Raw genomic sequence first — 22,713 nt, forward strand, 5'->3', positions numbered from 1 at the left:
ATCAGTGTGATTGGGGCAATTCCTCAATTGGAGTTTCCTTTTCCCAAATGACTATTTAACCAGCACACTCAGGGATATCATCCATGAAGGTGCGGGGATTATTCCTTTACCTCTTAAAATAATTGTGTACTTTTATTATGTATGCCATGGCCTTCGGATTGAACTAACACAGCTCTCTGTGTGATAGTCTCTCTACACAAAGCAGTTTCATTGTTTTTTTAATTTTTGTTTTCTTGTTTAGGACATATTTGTATATGAAGCAAAAATCTGAAAGATATGAGTAGGAAACAGATTGGACCTTCTCCCGGATCCCCATCCACATGTAGCATGTGACCTGTCAATCACCAGAGTGGTCAGGGCAGCAATGACTCTGAGTAACTGAGTAGCAAGTCTCATAGCAGGCTTTTCCCCCTCATGCTGGATCTAAATCAGAGCTTTGAGCACAGCATACAAAAATGTGCTCTACCACTGGGCCACTTATCTGGTGGTGTTTTTATTTAAATTTTATTTTTATACATCTTAACTGAGATAAATTGCATTGCGTTCACCCTTCCTCGTCTTTTCTTTATCCATTCCCAAATTCTCCCTTTCCAGTTTCTTCCTTGTTAAGTGTGTGTGGAAATGTATGCACAAATTGTTATAAGCTGTAGGCACAAACTGTGATTAATCTTCTTAGTATAACAATTGACTAACCTGAACTTGCAAGGGAGTGTCTTTTTCAACAAAATTTGATCCTGAGGTGAATTGTGTAGAAACCATCTTGGGGGCTGAAACAAAATGCCAGAGCATTTGGTTATAAAAATACAGGGCAATGATTTTTTTCTCAGCTACACATTCACTGTTGCTGTGTTAAATATACCAGCCGCAGCCTTCATCATCCTGAGGGAAATCATGCATTAGAGAATTCCAGGCAGGACACTTGGAGGCCATTTGATCATGAGGTTTCAGGCAGGTGACTGCCCATTGAGGACAGCACTTTGACGAGTTTGGCTCATTGATTGTCCATTCAGACCCACCCCTCTCACGGGAGTGGCCCATTCAACCCGTGCCTGCTGGCTTCTGTTTCTCAGCCTAGTCTGACATCTCCATCAAAGAATGAGTCTCTACCATCCCCTGAGTACCACCCTGCTTTCCTCTTACTCCTGACACTTGACCCTCTTCCTACCAGTCGTGTTATCCCTTCCTCAAAGTCTGGTCCATCTGAAAAAAAAACAACAAGAAAACAAAACAAAACAAACAAACAAACAAAGCCATGTCTTCCACAACTGCCTTTGCGTGTTGCCCAGGTGCCCTTATTTACTCTCTGATTTAAGACTTCGGTCTTAATGACTTTGACCACTTACAAGTACTCACTTAATGCCAAATGATCAAAGCCCTAAGGAAGCAGGTTGTCTGCCCCACTTCCGACTCCTCCCAGCAGCGAGGGCCATCTTTCTTAGGAAATTGATTGATTTGCTATAATACAAAGTGTTTTGTTTGCACACTGCCCTTTAATTTCTACAGGTCAGTCTTTTTTTAAGATTTATTTATTTATTTATTTATCATATTTATATATGTACACTGTAGCTGTCTTCAGACACACCAGAAGAGGGTATCAGATCTCACTACAAATGGTTGTGAGCCACCATGTGGTTGCTGGGATTTGAACTCAGGGCCTCTGGAAGAGCAGCCAGTGCTCTTAACCACTGAGCCATCTCTCCAGCCCTCTGCAGGTCAGCTTAACCATGTTGAGTTCGCCACTGTGCCCACACTGGGGGGTGAGGCAGCTGTCTGTGCTTGGGATGAGGCATTTGGCAACTGTTACGATCAGTAACTGCTAAAACCAGTGTGTAGCTTAGGCTCTGCTCTTTATTGTGCTTGGGGCCAAGAACTACACAAGAAAGCCCAAGCCCTGAGCTCCAAAAATGTTGGCTCAGTGAAGAAGCAGGTTGTTAGAAACATAAATGCATAAGATAAAATAGTGGCCAATAAGAATAGTGTGATTCCATAGCAACTTCCTTACTGGGGACTTGACCTCCATAGTCATCCAGTGACTATTAATGGTCCATGAACTCAGAGCAAAGCGTCATGACAGACAGCACCCGGTGGAAAGAGTTTCCTAGCTGAGAAAATTTCACCAGCAGAGCCATGAAGAGGTCTTGGCCATGACGGAAAGAATCCACTTCCACTAAGAGGGGAAGTGGGTTATAAAAAACAAAATTGAGACCCAGAGAGATGGGATGTAAACTGCCAGTTCCACCTGAAATTTTCGAGTTGAGAAGCGACATGTGTTGGGGCTGGAGAGATGGCTCAGGGGTTAAGAGCACTGTCTGCTCTTCCGGAGGTCCTGAGTTCACTTCCCTGCCATCACATGGTAGCTCACAGCCAGCTGGACTGGGATCTGATGCCCTCTCCTGGCATGCAGACATCCATGCAGGTAGAACACTCATAGACATTTTTTTTAAGTACTATGAGAATGCCATAGGTTCAAGATGTGATCACTTGGGACAAAAAGGCAAAATCTTTTGAGAAGGAAACCTGTAGAGTCCTTGATCCACCAGTCCAGGACTCCATTCCCCATCAGAAGTTAAGAGTGTGCCTAGCACAGCAGTTTCACCCCTCTGCTCTAGGGGTGTGATGAGCTTTGATAAGAACTCAGGCTGAGCCTGAGTCCGCACACTTCTTCCACAGTAGGTGACTGTCAGTGCGGTACACACCACATGGTGACTCAGTGTTTAAAGAAATGTTAATAAGGCCAGGTGCGGTGGCCCCTTTAATCCCAGCACTCAGGAGGCAGAAACAGGAGAATCTCTGTGAGTTCAAGGCCAGCCTGTTCAACACAGAAAATTTCAGGACAGCCAGAAATACATAGAGACTCTGTCTCTAAGGAGGAGGAGGAGGAGGAGGAGGAGGAGGAGGAGGAGGAGAAGGAGGAGGGGGAGGAGGAGGAGGAGGAGGAGGAGGAGGAGGAGGAAAGAAAGGAAGAGAGGACAGATGGAAGGAAGGAGAGAAAGGAGGAGGGAAGGAAGGAAGGAAGGAAGGAAGGAAGGAAGGAAGGAAGGAAGGAAGGAAGGAAGGAAGGAAGGAAGACAGAACTGTTATTAGTGAAAATACACGCAGGCACATTGTGTTAGATCTGCTTTATATTACAGAGCACGTTCATCGAGGAAAAGAGGCATAAGTGAATATTGGTTTCCTTATCTCCACTTAAACTTTTTCATCCCAAATTGGAGTTTTTAGAGTAAACTTCACCACAGTCTTCTCCACTCATGACTTTACCTCCTCATCCACGTGGGTATCTATAACACGTGTGTGTGTATAAATATGCACGCACAGAGGCTCAATCACAGAAATGTTACTGAAAACACAAGCATTGTTTTAAAAGATATTCTCAAGATGCCTCACTTAGTTCCACGACTGTTCTTCAAAAAGCATCTAAAAGAAACAAAGGCGGTGTTCACTACAGAGTGTTCAGCATCGTCTCTAAAACGGGGAGTCACATTTTCGATTCACTTCCCTCTCGCCACCACCCTGGAGGAACATGAGTTCTAGCAACCATGTTTTGACTGTAGAACCAGCCATCAATGTCAACCAAGTGAGAAAATTTTGGCTAACATATTTGTCCAAAAGTGACAATTATTATGAGTTTTTGGTTTTTATCATGTGTCACCAACCTACAAAGTACCTCTTATGGGACTAGAATAAGTCATTTGACTTGAGAACATGCTCAAGGCTTCTTAACTCTCTTCCATAAGACTATGCTCCTTACCTGAGCTCCTAAACGTTATCTGAATGTCCTGTTGCTTTACACACAGTGCTGGGGATGAAACCAGGGCCCTGAGCACATTTAGAGAGCTCTCTACCAGTGGGCTACGCCCCAACCCCAAGATACTTATTTTTAAGAACTTTTTATATTTTAAAAAAATGCTCCTAAATGGTTTAGTTTAGTTTATATTTATTTATATTTATATTTACTTCTTTATTATTCTTCTTTTTTTTTTCTTTTTTCCGGAGCTGGGGACCAAACCCAGGGCCTTGCACTTGCTAGGCAAGCGCTCTACCACTGAGCTAACTCTCCAACCCCTTTTATTATTTCTTCTTAAACTGTGTAATTAAAAACCAACGAAAATGGCACTTCGGGCATTGGTAAGTGCCTGAGAGAGCCAAGCCAGTAAAATCCATCATCATTGTTTCTTATTTCTCGAGATGAGCCTTATACTTGCTGGGGTAAACTGTATGGCAGAGCACTTGCCTAGAGTATAAGGAGTGTGCACAGAAAAGAAATAAAGTAATGAGAGCCACATCATGTCATATTTGGATTCCTGTGAGTGGAGACTAATATCCTTCATTGAACACTAACGGTGTTTTCTAAGTAGTCATTCAGCTCTGTTTCTCGGGACAACAATGGAATATGTGCTGTGTGGATTGTGAACCCACAATTCAGATGAGCAAGGAGTGAGAGCAAGGCTGTGTGTAGCCTGGATGGGACCACCCATTGTGTAGTCTTGGCTGAAGAGTCATCTGGTCTACCTTGGAGGTCTCTTGCTGTTACCATCCTTCCTGTGTGTTTTAGATTTGGTTTAAATCTATTAAATAAGACCATAAAAATTGTAACTATTTAACTATTTTAGCTACTTTGTGACAGTTTTGCACGGTTTGACATTATAGGCTGCATGAGTTTCACTAATCAGTCTTTTGACATGGTCCTTTTTGTCCCCTGATTCTGGAAAGTAACCTTGCCAGTGACTGGTGAAGGGACCATTGACAGCCTCGCTGCCATGAGTAGTGCCTTCCCTTCCTGTGCCTCATCCCTGCCTACCTTTCTGTTCAGTGCATTCAGTCCGTCACTCTCCCTCATCCTCATTTCCAAGCTTGTCCCAGCTGGAGCTATATTCTACCTGTGACATGGGAAAATCTGCCAAAAGTTATATTGCCTACCCAGTCGAGGTATCCCCTTACCAGGTCCTGCACGCCACATCTCCACTCCCCACCTCCTAGATACCATTTGGTGACTAAGTCCATGGTTGCTTATCAACAATTGTAGCAATTAGAATTTTACGGTCTGTCTAAAGGACCTTCTGTAAAATCACCCTGACAGCTCTACAGTGTGTGCTTAAGTTGCCAATAGATAAGATGGCATCCTGGGCAACCAGACTCTGAAATTATTCCCATAATCACCTTGTTCTTGCTTCTTGAGCTTCTTTTACTAGATAGATAGATAGATAGATAGATAGATAGATAGATAGATAGATAGATAGATAGATCATATCCCTAAAACTAGTTGTACATGTAGTTCTGTTAAAATTGTGCCTGAGTGATTTTGGTAGCTAGAATCGGAGAATGCCAACACCAGTCAGGGGTACAGGCTTCATAGTTCCTCTCATCTCTACTTCATGCCATATCTGTACACCTGGTCCCTGGCATCTCTTGACTCAATATTTTCATCTGTGAAATGGAAATGCTAAGCATAATGCCTCTCTTGTTAAGCTTTTGGGGGATCAAATACAGTACCTAGGTCTGAAGTACTTGACTGTGCCTGGCGCATTGTAGACAATGAGTGTCTGCCCTGTTCCTTTTCCTCAGCATTTAGTACAATCTTGCTGATGTGCGAAGTTTGCCTTTCAAGACGTTGCTTTGCACACCCCATTTGGGAGCTTTGCTATCAAATGCCTTCTACCAGGAGAATGCAAAGAGCCCAGCTCAATCCTGGAGGCATGTGGGTCCTCTCTCATTTTTGCATCCCCACTAGATTCCCCAAAGCCAGAATTATGGCTGCCATGAAGACTGGACAGCAGCCTGTAACTCCTGTATCTAATGCCTTCACCAACAGGTGGCTGGAGGCCACACACAGGCACCCAGAGTGATGCATACTTCTTGGTACCACCCAAGAATAAGGTTTCTCCTGAATACACTGTCAGTCTGTGATGTTTTCAGGGAATCTCCACCTTCTGTGCCTTTCACAGTTCGGTGTAACATAAAAATAGCCAAAATGCTCTACTTGACAGAAAACAGGTCAGTCTGAAATAAATTAGATAGTTCCAATAGGAGTGTAAAGAAAAGCACAATCGAGTCCTCTGATTTAGGGTGAGTTTTTGATGTTGGTAAAGTGGCCTGAGGTTAGCAATATACGATGTTCACATAGCCCTGTATCCAGAGCCCTGAGTCTACATATGAGAAAACAAAATCCAGGAGGGTGTGGGCTACCTCAGATCAACACAGGTAATATGGGGAATATTCCAAAATTTGAGCCTAGGCAGTCTGACCTCAGAGCTTGTCCTTCTTGGGCACTGCCATGAGGCCTTCCTGGGTCCATGTGGCACCCCAGTCAATTGGCAACTTGTCCAGTTCACCTCACTGTCCTTCATTTTGATTTTATTTTCAGAGTTCAGGTTAGTGGGAATTTCTCCTAGTCTATGAGTGTGGTCCTTCATCTCACCTCATGAGCAATGGAAGTGAGCATGGGCGGGGCTCGCCTCCACCTGTGTCACATCTGCCTCTTCTGGAATACAGAGTCCCTGAAGCTGACGGGCCAAATGGCTATGCCTCAGTGAACTTCTCCTTGACCAACTCTGTGTGTGGCTTTTGACTCAGACAAGGCAAACGTTGAAAGAATCACTGTGTTGCGTTTCCAAACCTCTAATCAGCAGCTCCAGGGGGACCTGATTAGAATCCTTTATTCTGAGCACTGATAACCCCCCCAGGAGAAATTCAGTTTGCAGGACGGAGGGAGAGGAGAAGGAGAGGGCTGGCCCAGCAAGTTGGGCTCCAAGTCTGTGCACATACAAACTTTCACTTATGAGAATATTTTTAGACAACCATTTTGACGATAGTACTTAGCTGTACAGTACTTACTACTCAGAAGCCTTACCAGAGTTACCTATTATCACATGTGTATGTGCACATAACATACCCCTGTGAAGCAGCCTGTGACAGTCCCCATAAAATAGATGAGAAAGGCCAGGTGAACTGCCTGCCCTCTTATCACACCATTGATGATAACACAGATATCACAGTGGAGCTGGCACTAAAGCCTACCTCTCAGCTATGATAGGTAGGTCAAAGGCTCCAGCCAGATTCTAACCCTGTGACACATTAGAAATGAAGAACAGCGAAGAAACACATAGCTATACATCAGTTAAGGACAGATATCACTCAGAGACATGCACTGCTGGGTGTGCCAACATCACAGAGTGCGCTTACCAAAGTTGACATGCAGTGGGCCAGCCTCCAAGGTAAACTCCATAGGAAAAAAGGAACGAGTAGTATCACCAATGACTGTCCCACAGCCGCTTGTCTATAGCAGTACATTGTGCTACAGTGTTAAGGGGCCTTCCTGCTGCCAGACAACTATTTAGTTACATTGTAACCATGTACATGTTTGTTTCTTTTTGAGCTAGGGTCTCATATAGCCCAAGGAGACCTCAAACTCACTATGCAGCCAAAGATGACCTTCAACTTTTGGTCATCCTGCCTCTACCTCCGGAGTGCTAGGATTACAGTTGTGTGCTAGCCCACCCAGTTCATTTTTGGCTAAGGATCAGACCCAGAGCTTTGCTCATGCTAGGTACAGCTCTGCCCACTGGACTACACCACCAACCCTCCATTGTAGTCTTAGGGGGGCCATCATCATATACCTGGCAGCTGTTCACTCAGTTTCTCTTGTGTTGCACATGACTTTCCATAAATAATAAATGTACATCAAGGACTCAAGACAAAAATATCCTTGAAAGCATTCAGCTTGAAGGCACATCTCCTGGAAGTCAGAAGCAAGCACTGGATCCCCTAGAAATGGAGTTGTGGGTGTTGTGGGCCACCATGCGGGTTCTGGGAAGCAAATCTGGGTCCTCTTCAAGAGTGTTATCAATCGCTAAATGTTCTCTCCTGACATTCAGTAATTTTTAAGAAGTTAAAGATGTATAAAACAGCCCAGGAATATGGGCACTCAAGGCCTGACAGGAGAGATATTGGTACCACAGCTAAGTAAATAATTGTGTAGAAATCTCTGTGGTATGTTGGTTAGCTTGGTGACCCCTCCTCTGAGATGCCTGCTGATCTGGTGATGACAGTTCCTAGAGAGAGGTCACTTATAATCTGTTCATTCATTGTCTACGCTCAGTGTCATCTCCCAGATACCTGAACATCAACGGTTTCCATTCCTGGGTATTCTTCCCCTCTCACTGGGCTGCATCTGGAGACAGAGTCTCCATATAATTCAAAAAAATTAAATTTGTAAGACAAGTTTTCTGTAAAAGCATATTAATGAAAGGAAGGTTTAAACTTCGCAGAGGACAGCACTGGTGTGTATAACGAGAAGTGACCACTGTCCTGTGAATTTAGAATTTAAAAAGAATACAAGGCAGACACCTGCACTCCAAGCTACACAGGGGGCAGAGGCAGAAAATCATGAGTTTGGAGCCCAAAATGTGAGACTAGCCTGAGCCATGTAGCAAGACCCTCGTTCCCCAGGATATGTCTTCCTTAATACCAGTTCTCATGCCCTTCTTGTGACTATACCCCGCACATGGTCCGTATGTGTATTTGAAGGCTATAGAGTATACTCTGAAGGACAGACCGGTGCATAACACTCAGCGCTTGCCACAGGCTTTGACTATGTGTCGGTGCCCCATGCCCACACCGACACGGTACCGAGAATCAGACGAAAGCCTGCAGGATTAAAGAAACACACACACACAGGTTATTCGTGTCAAGCCAGAAGAGGAAGAGAGGGAGAAAACTAGATGGTGTCCCACTGAAGGGACCCACATATCCTACCTATGGAACCCAGAACCAGAAATAAGCATTTCTCCAATAGGAGCTAGCAGAGAGGCAGGACGTCTCCTGCCTTTCTTCTGTTCGTAGGAGAGCTCTGAAAAAGTTCCAAAGCATCTGCGGAGAGTCCAGGAGGACTGTTTCTCTTAAACCCATTCATTCTCTCTCATATCTAGAGCGTAAACTATCTCTAGTCAGGGTCCAAAGACTAAAACATAACTCTAAAAGAACACATACGCAAAACCACTTTACCATTACCTTGTCCCTTTCTTATTACAAGTTTTACTCACGCTAACCCAAATCATCAAGGCCTTTTCTAGCCCATCTTACCCCAGTACGTCCCTGCTTCTACACCGGCTTCCCGGGACGTCCAGTCAGGGGACCTTGTCTTTCCCGATCTCGGATCACTGGATTCAAAGTTCAAATCTCGGTGGGACCTCCATTTGTCAGTGCGGGCATGGGGCACCAACAACTATGAGCTCATGTGACCTTTGTAGGGGGATGGGAACTTGAGTGTGGAGGTGAAAGTCACTAGCTCGCCAGACTGAGAACCCCAGAGTCTAGTTCTGAGGTGTGTGTCCTCTCACTGGGCCTCATCTGGGAGCAGAATCCGCACCTTTCTACCAGCCAGTCTAGTGCCAAAAGTCCCATACCTGGGCTAGCTGTCTTCCTGAAGCTACTTTATGTCCTGCAAGCCAGTGTTATCTGGCTAAGGAGCCCCCATATTTCTCCCTCATATGTACAGTGAACTGTGCCTGAAGTGGTTGCTTTCTGGTTTCTAACCTTAAGAGTTGAAAAGATCTCTGCTTGACCCCTAATGGTGTTCACCTTTGATGCAGAGAACCATAGTCCAACGTCAAAGGGAAGTTCAGTTTTCTCAGTCATCTGAACTGTGACCTAGTCATGTCTGTCGATATAATTCCTCACAAGCCTGTCCATGCCATTTATGTGCCCAGCCTTTAGTCATTTTCTCAATAATTATGTCGAGTTCAGACTGAGAGAGTTCAGACTGAGCATCCCTAGGTCCTCATTCGGATATAGAGAAACATCTGCAGAGAGGCATGCGAGGAGAACACGACAGGGAGAATTTCGTTTCTCTGCCCCTCCTCAGGGTTAGCCATGGAACCTTGGGAAATCTAGGGATTTAGTTGAACTCTCTGTGAAAGTGAATTCTGGGTCAGACATGGTAACATATATCTGTAGTCCCAGCACTTAAGAGGCTGAGGCAGGAGGATCACCAGAGGTTTGAGAAGAGCCTTTTGTGCACAATGCTATCTTTTTTTTTTTAAGTGAGATTGGCAACACGAGACCTACAGCAGTAAGTGGAGCCCACTGGCACCATGATAAAAGTCGGTCTCTTGCAGTGGGCACACCTCCTGCAGTGAGCATGACCCATGCAGTGGTCACATCTCTTGCAGTGGGCACACCTCCTGCAGTGAGCATGACCCATGCAGTGGTCACATCTCTTGCAGTGGGCACACCTCCTGCAGTGAGCATGACCCATGCAGTGGTCACATCTCTTGCAGTGGGCACACCTCCTGCAGTGAGCATGACCCATGCAGTGGTCACATCTCTTGCAGTGGGCACACCTCCTGCAGTGAGCATGACCCATGCAGTGGTCACATCTCTTGCAGTGGGCACACCTCCTGCAGTGAGCATGACCCATGCAGTGGTCACATCTCTTGCAGTGGGCACACCTCCTGCAGTGAGCATGACCCATGCAGTGGTCACATCTCTTGCAGTGGGCACACCTCCTGCAGTGAGCATGACCCATGCAGTGGTCACATCTCATGCAGTGGGCACACCTCCTGCAGTGAGCATGACCCATGCAGTGGTCACATCTCATGCAGTGGGCATGCTTCCTGCAGTGGGCGCACTGATGAGCCCTGGAGTCAATGAAACCCTCACCTCTGATTTCCATCATGGATTCCGAGATGTGTTGTAAGAGAAGAGTTGAGGGGCTATCGGCAGACACGGAGACAAGTCCTCCTACTCCACTAACTACAGCGTTCGTGAACTAAAGGAAAATACATTGGGATTTGAAGGATATGTTGGAGGACACATTGCAAGGCAAGCAGTTATGAGCAGTCATTACAACAAAAGCAGTTTCCTCAGACACTAGCTCCACACCCCCCTAGCAGCTTGTCGCTGTGTCTAGAACACCCATTCTTGGATTTCCTCCCCATGGGTTGCAAACTGTGTTGTGTGCGCCCCAGTCCATGACTGCCCTTCACTTGTTATCTTAATTAGGGTTTCTATTGCTGTGATAAAACACCGTGACCAAGAGCAACTTGGGGGGGAAAGGATTTACTTGGCTTAGATATGCCAAGTCACACAGACCACTGAAAGAAGCCAAGACAGCAAGTGAAGCAGACGCTACGGAGGAATGGTGCTTACTGATTTGCTTCCCCTGGCTTGCTCGTTTTGGTTTCTCATGTACCCAGAGACTCTATATCCAGGGATGGTATCACTCACAGTGTGCTGGCTCCTTCCACATCAATCAATCGATCATTAGTCAAGAAAGTGCACTACAGATGGTCTAGCAGAAGCATTTTCTCAACTGAGACGTCCTCTCCTAGCCGACCCTCACTTGTGGCAAGTTGATAAAAATCTAACTAGCACTCGTGTGCATGGTGACAATGATGGAGGGACCCAGTCACACTATGGAGGTTCATATAGCAAGGGAACAAATGGAATCTACGAGAGTCCTCAAGGGAAAATGGTTGACAAATGAGTCAACGGATTCGATGACCTTCTATGAGGTTAAAGGACAGGCTCTCTTACAAACAAGGATGGACTTACTGACAGGGTAAGAGGCAAGGTGAGAGTTCACAGAGCAGCCTGAAAGGAGCCAATGCCCTGGTGTAATGGGCTGGAATTCCTTTTTCTGGCATCTTTCAGTTCCAGAAGATTCCTCACTGTCCTGCTAAGTTAGCTCTAGCAGACATCCCTAGAGGACATTGAGGTTGCAAATAGAAGAGAGCAAAATGGTAAACCGTACTAGACCATTCGTGCAGGTGAAGTGGATACCCTAAATGCTTCAGGCCAGTGGCCATCACAGCAACCAAATATAGTCCCCGCCCTGAAGAACACACATCGGGCTGGAGAGATGGCTCAGTGGTTATGAGCACTGACTGCTCTTCCAGAGGTCCTGAGTTAAATTCCCAGCAACCACATGGTGGCTCACAACCATCTGTATGGGGATCCGATGCCCTCTTCTGGACTGCCCGAAGACAGCGACAGTGTACTCACAAGAAATAAATAAGTAAATAAATAAATCTTTAAAAAAAAGAGAGAGAGAGAAAAAAAGAACACACATCGTCCACCAAATGGTGAAAGTCAGCCATTTTCCCTTGAGGACTCTCGTAGATTCCATTCATTCCCTTGCGTCATGCTGTACGAACCTCCATAGTGCTATTGCTAACAAATACAGGCGTGGAAAATACAACCTACCTTGTTTTTTTCCACTCACTTGAAAATAGCCAGTAACAGTGTTGTTGCCCCTGAACTTGGATCCGCATCTCAGTTACCCCAGCCGAGCCCTGGGTTTTACACGCTGACCCTGCTGTTGGCTCTCTGGTGGCTCGAGTTGGATTTCTCAGATGTAATACAAAAGTATCTGCCTGCCGCATTCGTATCTTTTTGTTTCTTAGCCTCCTTTTTATGTGCTGTGACCTAAAACGATTCTACACGTAGGGACTTGAAAGCAGTCTCTCTGAGGGAAAAGCTGTTTCTAGGCAGGCATCTCCATGCTGTCTTACATGGAAATCTATCAGTGAGCTGTGCTTCCGGGCTCCGTTCCTAACACACAGCTGTCCTTCAGAACATTATCTGATATTTAAATTATCCCTCCTCCCTTTTTTTTTTAAAGATAGACTTCTATTTAGTTTAAAGCACGCCAATTCTGAGCCTTAGCTTAAGTTCTTCCAAATAAATAAATAAATAAATAAATAAATGTTTATAGTTTTACAGTGAGAGCCTCTTTGGTGCCTTAAATAAAAATATTTGAGTCATAAGTGGAATAGTCAATTCTCTCGGAGCCTGCCACAGTGGGACAGAGAGAATAGCGTCTGCTCACCCAACACCCAATTTCAGCCCCCAACAGCCCGCCTTCGAGTGTCCCCACCGTAAGTGGGGCTGTGACAACAAGCGCTAAAGAGTCACAGCGAGTGATGATTGGACCACAGCTTGATAAGGTTTAAAGAGAATTAAATATAAATTTTAGTTTTATCACTTTTGATCCTTTCAAATCCTAGACCAGAAAGAGACAAGATTTATGTTGAAAATTACCCACAAACAGAGAAAGCACTGATACGCTTAACTGCTGACAGGTTCCCATCCCTAGAAATCAATTTTAAGGCAAGGCCTTAAATTTATATCACACTAACGTATAAATGAGTGACAAGAGATTGTGTAACCTATTAATCCATCAAATATATCATTGATAAGAGCTTTTAACTAAAAGGTATTCTATAAGAGAAAAATTGTCAACCAGCGAATGAGGAGAGAAATGGCCAAACCGTGGCGACGTTTTCTGAGCCATTAGGAATTAGGACTTCAAGTGTAAGGCAAGGGTGCTTCGTTCTCTCCTTATATACTTTAACGCTTCCGTGCACCTTTCCATGTGCGGCATGTGTGAAAGCTGCAATTGTAGCATTCCTCAGATTATAAATAAAATAATTAATCTTAAAGCCTAATTACTGATCTGTGTGTCTGAAGGACTCTGAGTGGTCCTTGGGGATACCCAGGATAAACCTGGGCTGAGAGAGCTTCAGTTGTGCCTTTAGCAACGCGTGACTTCTGCATCTTATAATAGGTGGTAGATTCGACCGTGATTGATTTCTCCTCCCATACACCCACACCCTCAAAAATCTATTATCAAAGCAGTGCCGCATCGAGGATGGGGAAAATATAGCATTCTATAGAAAATTTAATATGTTGCTTTTTTTTCAAAAAAAAGTTGTAGATGTTTCCCTAATTGCATAATTATTTTCCAAAAAGTCATTTAACACGAGGTGTAAATTACCAAGACATTGAGCTCTCTGAAGACACTGCTCCTTTCCTTTAGTGGAGAGTGTACGCTGCACTGTGCATCAGGGCTTCCCGGAGCAACGCAGAGAGGGTGCTGTGAGCCCCTCAGCCGAGTCACCACGCTGACATGGCTGTCTACTCTGCCCCTTTTCAGGAAAACTTAGGGATCAGGGCTTCCAGGGAGGCCGGGGTTGTGATGGACATCAAGAATGAAGACATCACAGGAAACCTGTTCTAGAACACTCATAGGGAAACTATTCATAAGGATGGGGGAGGGGCAGAAACAGAGACTTCTAAAATGGCTGACAGTAGGACAAGGACCTTATGATGTGTGGAAGGTTCAGCCTTCCATAAAAGTGGATGAGCTGTCGTATTGACAACCTGGGAAGTCTTTGTGTCTTTTTCCTTTTCTCTCTTCTTTCTTTCTTTTTTTATTCTTTAAGAGTTTCACTATGTAACCTAGGCCAGCCTCAAACTCAAGACCCCTCTGCCTCTATCTCTTCAGTACTGGGAATGCAGGCATGAGCCCATTCCTAGCTGGGCTCAGCCTTTATTCTTACTTCTTTCACATTCTGGGTTTATGATATAATTCCATCATTCTCCATCTCTTTACTCTCCCCTCAAACCTCACAGATGTATCCTCACTCTCCTTCAGACATGTGGCCTCCTTTCTCATTCATTGTTATTATAGACAGACAAATTTCTAAGTACACAAATACAACCTTCTCAGTCCGTTTAATGTTACTTGTATTCGTGTTTTCAGGGCTGAACATTTTATGTTGGCAAAGCAATTGGTGTTCTCTTCCCTGGGGAAGAATACTGTTCTTGGCATTCCTTAGTTGCCTGTAGGGTTGAGGCCTCACAGGTTTTCCTCCATCCCGGTTAGCACGTTTATTGTTGTTCGTGGTTAGTCACTTGTGTGGGTGATATTTTATTGGTATGGTTTCTGATGTTGCTAGAAGACACAAGATCATATTAAGGTAACCCAGACATAGAAAGACAAATGTCATGTGTTCTCTCTCATCTGAGTCTCCTAGTTCCAATCTCCTTATGTGAGTAAATAACCTGGGGTAACTACTGAGACCAGAGACCATTGCTCCTGCAGATAGGGTCAATAGGGGTGAGGGGGGAGCAGGATACAGGTGATCTGATCAGGAGAATGGGAAAGGGGGGGAAGGGGAGGGAGAGGGACATTAATATAGAAAGATGAAGGGGGTAACATAACAATAATATCTGAACAGTCGTAAGAAGCCAGGCATGGGGGCACACACTTTATATTCCAGCACTTGGGAGGCAGAGGTGGGTAGATCTCAGAGTTCAAGGCCAGCCTGGTCTACAGAGTGAGTCCCAGGACAACCAAGGCGACAGAGAGAAACCCTGTCCCAAACAAAAGTCATAAGGAATCATACTATTAACTATCTACCTAAAAATACCTCTAATATACATAAGTCAATGTAAACATTTACTGCATGCCTTGTGGAGTCTTCTTTTAAAGGAAATGTTTACATAGTCAATGTTGAATGGGCTCTGTGAACATAGCACACAAAAGGAGAAGCCTGAATCTCCCAGACTATACTTTGAGGCTGGAAGAGATGGCTTATTGGGGAAAGTGTGTGCTGCACAAACTTAAGGACCTGAGTTCAGATCCCCAGCACCCATGTGGTAAGCTGGATGCTATAAAATGTGTCTGTGATCCTGGTAGATACAAGAGGCTGGCTTCCTGGCCAGCTGGTCTAGCTTAATGAGCAAACTTCAGAATCTTTGAAAAGACCTTGTCTCAAAAATAGATAGATAGATAGATAGATAGATAGATAGATAGATAGATAGATAGACAGACAGACAGATGATAGATAGATAGAGTGAAGATCAATTAGCAGGGCACCTGACTTCTACCCATGCCCCCCAACACACACACATACATACACACACAGACACACATACACACACATATGCTCTCACACATGTATGTGCCCAAATAATCCCACACATCAAAAAATACATAAACATACACAAAAAAGAATTGTATCAGAGCTTTGTTTTTATTGCAATGGTTTCATCTGTGAAAAGAGACTGTATCGAGGGGAGAGAAAAAAGAAAAACTAAAAAAAAAAAGAAAGAAAACCAACAACAACAACAAAACAAAAGAACAACTAAGCTAGCGTTTGCAAAGGTGACTTGATGACATTCCACACATTTCTAGCTGCAGGTTTTTGCAGTGCACCAGACCCTGACCCCAGCTAGGTGCAACTCTCCTCTGAGATGGGCACAGAGGTAGCACTTGCCCTGCTGTGTGGACTAGAGGTTAAGCTCACAGTTTCATACATAGTGAGTGATAAGTGTTTACTGTGAAAGAGAACTTCAGTGTTTGCAAGGCCACTGATGTCCAAGACCACAGTCAAACTTGATTCCAAACACACACACACACACACACACACACACACACACACACACACACACACACACCAGAAAACTAACCTGGAACATAAGCGTAAACTGCATTAGTAATTTTTTACATTTTGTTTTGTTTTTCAAGATAGGATTTTTCTGTGTAGCCCTGGGTATCCTGGAACTCACTGTAGACCAGGCTGGCCTCAAACTCAGAGATCCACCTGCCTCTGCCTCCTGACTGCTGGGATCAAAGGTGTGCACCACTCATTGCCCAGCTTAGTTTTGCATTTTCTAACAACTATGTTTTTCAAAGTAAAAATAATATAAATATTTAAAGGATGCATTTTACTTAACACAATATGTCCAAAATATTATTTTGACGTATGACTTTTTTTGATTACCAGTGAGTGGTTTGACACTCTTTGTTGCCATGCATCATTTAGCCCCGTGTGTATTTTACACGCCCAGCACATCTCAACTTGAGGGTGTCTCATTGCAATTGCTCAGGGGCCAACCTTTTGCTAGAAGCTACAGAAAGTAAAGCAAGTGCAGCCAGCGGGGCTGGAGGAAGGGGAAAGCCTGCCTTCTGTCTCCTCGATCTCCACAACCTTGTGTTCAACCAAACACAGAAAAGAATTGCAAAACAGGCTTCTCCACTGACTAGGTACAGTCCTTGTCTTATCGTTAGTCCCTAAGCAGTAGAAAGAACATCACAACTCTCTACCCAGCACTTGGCCTTGTAAGTTAGGCAGGGTGACTTGAAGCAAACCGGAGAATACATATGGGTGCCCTGAAAACACAGTGCCCCCTTTACGTAAACGACTTGAGCATCAAGTTTTGACACTTGGAAAGAGTCCTTGAACCAGTGTCTCCCCAGTACCAAGGGTTAACCGTGATGATTTCTTTCTCGGTCTCAGTTTTCATGGTGTAGGAGAAGGAACGTTCTATCTGTGGTGCTCACTGCCCTGACAGACTGGCATGTGACAGTCCCCACTAGTGTCTGCAGCCTGAAAATGCATCCATATTTCCACAGGGCCCAGCAGAAGCTTGGCCCCTCTGCCTCTTGGATGCTGGAATCAACTGAGTTCACCCCCATTTCCTAGCTACTCTTAGAGACTTTTGTGTAACACTTTCTTGTGTCTTGGTTAGTGAATGAGGGGTACCCCTTACTGATTGGCCATGAGTCCTAATCCAGCTGGAAATTCTGTCCTCTGTCAACACTGGGGCTTCACCATAGAGGCCCTTCCCTATTGACCACATAAAGGTCCCATACCTACAGTGTATGGAAAGCTGATCTCACCCTCAGGCTATTGCCTGTGGGCTGTAGTTACAATTCAACTGTGATAGGAAGGCCCACCCTAAATGTCTGACTGAACACAATGTAGCTCGCACACTCCTTCCTCCTTCTGAGGTTGTGCTTCCCTGCCATGGTGAACTTCCCTACAAAACTGTGAACTAAAAGTAACTCTTCCTTAAGTTCCTTTGGCGAGGGGCTTTTGCCATGGCAACAAGAAATGAATTCCATCATCCTTCCCTGTCAACGCTTTCGTGACATGCCGGTTCTCTTCAAAGCCTAATGCTGTACTTTTTAATCTTATCTCCAGGAGTGGAGCTCAAACCTAGGTCCTTGAACAAACGGGGAAAATATTTTGTCCCCGAGCCCCACACACAGTCTGTTTAAATAGTCTTGGTGCCTTTCCTAACGGAGCCATTTGGCTGTGTGCAGCTCAGGCAGGAACAGATTGTGTGATCTTGTTCTTTTGTTTTATGCATGCGCTTTTTAGGGCACTTAGTAATTCACTCAAAATACAAATTAACATTGTGTTTCTGAGCCAAGAAAGCTGCTTTGCCCTGTCTGTATGTGTTAAAAAGCACTGCACCATGATTCTGAACAGGATACATGAAGACAGATCCTTGTAGCCTCTTTGGAACATGGCGGGACAAATTAGCAAGCCATATTGAATCCTGTCTGATAGGAATCTGCTTTGCATAGCCTGTTGGATTCTGGGAAATCTGCACAGACCCAGCTACGCTGTACATAAGGAAGTCAGAAAAGTGGGAGGAAATATATGATTCACACTGTACAGAGAACTCGAGTTTAGAAAATGGGAATAAACAAGAGGAATTACTCAGTCACTACTATTTAAAACTAGAAAGACAATTAGCACATGGGCGCTCAAAGAAAGTTCCAGATAATGTAGTGTTTTCAGTTTCTCCAGAATCTGTAGTTACTGACTCCTACTTTTATCAGACCGCACTATGTCCATCCTCTATAGCCAATAAAATGGAGGCTTCTCCCAGCTTCATTGTGTAGATAAGTCTTCCAAAGAAGTTTGCATAAGAATTCACCCCAGTGAGGTTTGGCAAGAACTCTAAGAAGCTCAAAGACTGGAAGGTAAGGGAAAGTTGAGGTAGCTAAGAGTCAAGCATATACTTGTTCCCAAGAGGTCAGCCTGGGGGGGATCTCTACAAATGTAGAATGGATATCTACAGAGCAGAGGGTAAGGAATGCACAGCAACATGGCTGTGTACCCAGAAGCATCCAATGAGAAAGACCCCGGGAGGTAAAGTTGTCCCTTGATGCCCACAGGAGTTTGGTTTCAGTGAACCCCTGAAGTTGCCAGATTCTGCAGTGTTCAAGTCCTTTATGTGAAATGGCATCATGTTGCATAGAATCCAGGTGCTCCAATCTTTATATTTTAATTAGACCCACGAATGCAGACATGGTTCTGCATAGATATCAAAAGAGGAATAACGAAGATGCTGGGCAGTGCTTGGTCTTGCTAACACTGGTGTCCTGAGAGACAGATGCTCTCCCGGTTCCTGTGTCATTCCTACCACCATCTTCAGAGACAAGAGGCCCTAAAGAATGTCCTATCTAACCCTAGCCAGAGTTTCTGTTTCCTCTCTCTAGCATTCAGTCCAATAGCATAGGCTAAAGGAATATCAGTGCCATGGAAGTGTGTGTGTGTGTGTGTGTGTGTGTGTGTGTGTGTGTGTGTGTGTGTAGAACGTGCCTTTCATAATGTGGGTCCTGCTAGTGCAAGAAAAGGCAGAAGGGACCCTTTGGATCTGACACCTATTTTTACTCTCCACCTCCTGCCGAGAAGGGTCTGAAAGGGTTAAACTGCAGATCGCAGCTCAGCTAGTGTCAAGCTGTTATTGAAGGTCTTTAAAGACTTCCACCCACAGCCTCCCACTCTCCTGGCAAGTGAAAGACATTTGAATTCCTCTAGCAAGGGAGGAAATTATTAAAATGAAAGAAAATGACTGTTCCCTGTTCTAAAAAGGAGAGAGAAGGGGAGCAGGGCCTGCCCCTCCTTTTTTTCCCCCCTTCTTTACCTGTGAAGGGTATTGTCAGAGGCAGGAAGAGGGATTCTGACTCTCAGAAGCAAAAGGAGGGGAAGCTGTCCCCTGAGGATGGGAGATGTCACCCAGTTTGCAGCACAGCCTTTGCTCTGACTTGGGATCTGCACAACACCGGGACGTGTGGTCAGTAGGATTGGGTCCTTATGAAGCAGCTTTCTCCAAAGACCCTGAAGGTCCTGGAACATAGACAAGAGTGTCTAGTGCCAATATTGGATTTCCTTGAAGCAGGGCTTGTGTTGAAATGAATCTATTCTGGGAGTTCTGGGAGGGGATCATCAAGGTCTGAGTAGGAAATTGCATTTGTCAGCTGTTGCCTTTCATGTGGCTAAAGAGTTGTGTCATGGGATATGTTCACAAACTTCCATTTAGGTCTTTGCATACTTTAGGAGAATTGTTCCATCCTGCCCATTAATTCAAATTATCATTCCACACCCCAAGAGATCGAGACTATTGGCTCAGTCTGTGTTTAGTTCCCATAGCCCTGTCCTGGGACTCTGGGGCAGACACCAAGGAGGGGCTGGACCCAGGTTGGGATGAATAAGATTTGTTAAGTAATCCCTGTGCTGGGGTTTCTGCTCTAACCAGGAGGGTGAACCCAACACTTGTGAAAAGCTAAATCAATTACAGGACTTAGCCCCAGACAAACAGAAAGGAAGGCAAGGATCTGACTGTCGCCCAGGTCTGTCCAGCATTCGTTTCAAGAAAATAGGCGTTCGCATCTCTTTCTCATGTTAAGATGTTTAAACTGTGGTCTCTGCTAATGACACAGCCCTTTTCTGGCAGCAGCCATTGTGCCTGGAGGTCACAATGGAATTGTGGATGATGTGGATCGATGCAGCACTTAACATTTGATACCAGTATCATAATGGTATCATTTAGTGACTTCCTGTAGCCGTGATGTAAGTATAGATAAAGAACACTTCAAACTGTCTTTGAAATCAAATGACGATTTGACAGCCATCTGATGCGTCCCAGGATTTGAGATCTACCTGCCTGCCTCCATGACTTTACCTGGGGAACCTCCATGTGCTTGGTGAACTGTCTGCCTAGCAGGATCAGGAGTAACCATTTCCTTCCACACCCCTCCCCTGTGTTTCTTCTTCCTGAAGTCACTAGCATCATCGAAGCAAAGCTTTGGAGAACATGAGCTCAGCTTAGGGTGTGTTTCATTCCCAGGGTTGGCTGTGCTTTAGACCATCCCGGAGGTCCTAAGCCCACCCTTTGAGGTTTGGTTCAAGAATTCCTAGGTAAGATCTGTTTGAAAATCTCCCTGAAGGTTCTTAAACCACTATCAAGTTTGACGCTAATGACCAGCAATTGGCTGCCAGCGTTAGCAAAAGTCAGGATGTGGTCAGGAACTTAGATGGAACTTTATCACTTCCTAATTCTTCCGAGAGGGGATGACAGTGCAGTGTCTCCCTGTGTTCCTGAGCCCCCTTGCTCCCTGCCTTCTCTGCACCCCACAATCATGCGACAAACACTGCTTACCCTGTACTTTCAATTGTCGCACATCTTGATTTATATAAAGTTCTTGGTATTGTTTTTCCTCCCCCCCCCCCCCCCCCCCGAGCTGAGGACCCAAACCAGGGCCTTGTGCTTGCTAGGCAAGCGCTCTATCACTGAGCTAAATCCTCAACCGCGGTATTGTTTTTCCTTAGGAGAATGTGTACGACAAATGTAAACACTGGGTACAGTGACGATTTAGCACCACAGGTATCTTCTCTGAACTCTCCTTGAATCTGGGGCCTCCCCCAGCTCTTACTGATCCCCCAGCTGTATGGCAGCCTATGGACTTCAGTTGGTCATGCTAGCACCCAACACCTCACACACCAGCTCACAGGAGGACTGGGTCTATAAACTACTCTCTGTAGTCACGTAGCTTTGGCTTGCCAGCAGGTTTGCCCAGGCTGCCCCCCCCACCCCCCAGGGTCAGAGTAGCATCTGCTCAAATCACTCTTGTTTCACGATGATTTCCAAGTCCTCCACATGTCAGCCTGGGTAAATAGCGGTGATAAAAGAAACTTGGAATGGGCTTTAAGTCTGACCCGGTAGGACACGCCTGCAATCCCATCTACCCAGAAGGCTAGGGCAGAGAATCACAAGTCCAAGATCTGGCTAGGCTTCAGAACAAGAACCTGAGGAACTCATGGAAATCTCAAAATTAAAAAAGCAAGAGGCTATAGACATAGCTGAGTCGGTAGAACACGTGCTCACCACGTGTGAGGCCCAAGATCCAGTCCTCGGTACCACAAGCAAAAAGATTTTCTTTTAACTTAGTGGTTTTACAGGTTGTGATAGGCTCTTCCCAAGAAAGTGCTGGTTAAAGCTTGCTCTAAGCCCACTGTAAGCGTGTTCGTCCCACTTCCTGGCTCTCTGGAGTGACTGTGTGCACAGGTAACAGAAGGTGGTGGCATGTTATGGTGTGAAAAGGTGTGAGTAGTTAACAAGGCACCAGATAATAAAGTCCCGCATTTTATGCATTAAAAGGAAGTAGGATAGTCTTTTAAGTGGGTCATTTCAATAAATTACCTAAGGATCTCTCTTTAAAAGGTCTCCTTAAGGCTTATTCCCCATTTATCTTGGAACTTGTCATAATTTGGAAGCAGTCATCTGGCTTTCAGAGGGTGGGCGGGTGGATTCGTTGCATCCAGACATGGCCTGAGACCCATTCATTGGATTGTGCTGCAGAGATCTCTCACATGCAAGCAAATTTTTATGTGAAGTAGAATAAATCACAAATCTGGTGACTTGTAACAGAGAAGGACTTAAAGAAAGGACTCTGGCCATTGATGAGGAGTAAAAAAGAACATTCTCCGAAGTTTGAAGGCTGGGCAAGGAGCTCTCTGTAGACTGAGAGCACTTGTCTCTCAATGGTGACCTTGTCTCTTGGTGATCCAGGGGTCTGGACCACTGCTATGGAGGTCAGTTACTCAAGTCATTCTTCCAAAGCAGAAGTATGTCCTTTGAGCACACAGCCCTTAGGGGCCACAAGCTTCCTTGGGACCATACACACCAGTGTTGCAACAGACATGTTCTCCAAGGCCTTTGTCACCTTGTCACCGGTCCCCCAGCTTTGATCACTGGCATCACTGAATCCTAAGGGAAGTGTTGTTGACGGTAGCACAGCATCGCACTGAAGTAGATTGTATTAAACATGGAATCATCCAGCCTTTATTG

General features: G+C 45.0%; 1 protein-coding gene and 1 long non-coding RNA gene across 4 annotated transcripts in view; one reads left to right on the plus strand and one right to left on the minus strand.

Moving 5' to 3' along the window:
* The window catches only part of LOC120098241 (uncharacterized), a 54,720-nt gene extending 40,710 nt beyond the window's left edge, over positions 1–14,010 (minus strand). For 2 of the 3 annotated variants that reach the window (XR_010059724.1, XR_361450.5), the window contains exons 1-2: positions 13,775–14,010; positions 694–767 (exon numbers count right to left, since the gene is read on the minus strand). This is a non-coding gene — a long non-coding RNA (uncharacterized LOC120098241). The remainder of the gene's footprint in view (positions 1–693; positions 768–13,774) is intronic. The other variant, XR_005496369.2, reaches the window with a different exon arrangement.
* Positions 1–22,713, plus strand: part of Gnal (G protein subunit alpha L) — a 140,254-nt gene that overhangs the window by 56,363 nt on the left and 61,178 nt on the right. The gene's annotated exons all lie outside the window — the stretch shown is intronic.

This window comes from Rattus norvegicus, chromosome 18 (genome assembly GCF_036323735.1).
Source record: "Rattus norvegicus strain BN/NHsdMcwi chromosome 18, GRCr8, whole genome shotgun sequence".
In the NCBI taxonomy this organism is placed as follows: domain Eukaryota; kingdom Metazoa; phylum Chordata; class Mammalia; order Rodentia; family Muridae; genus Rattus; species Rattus norvegicus.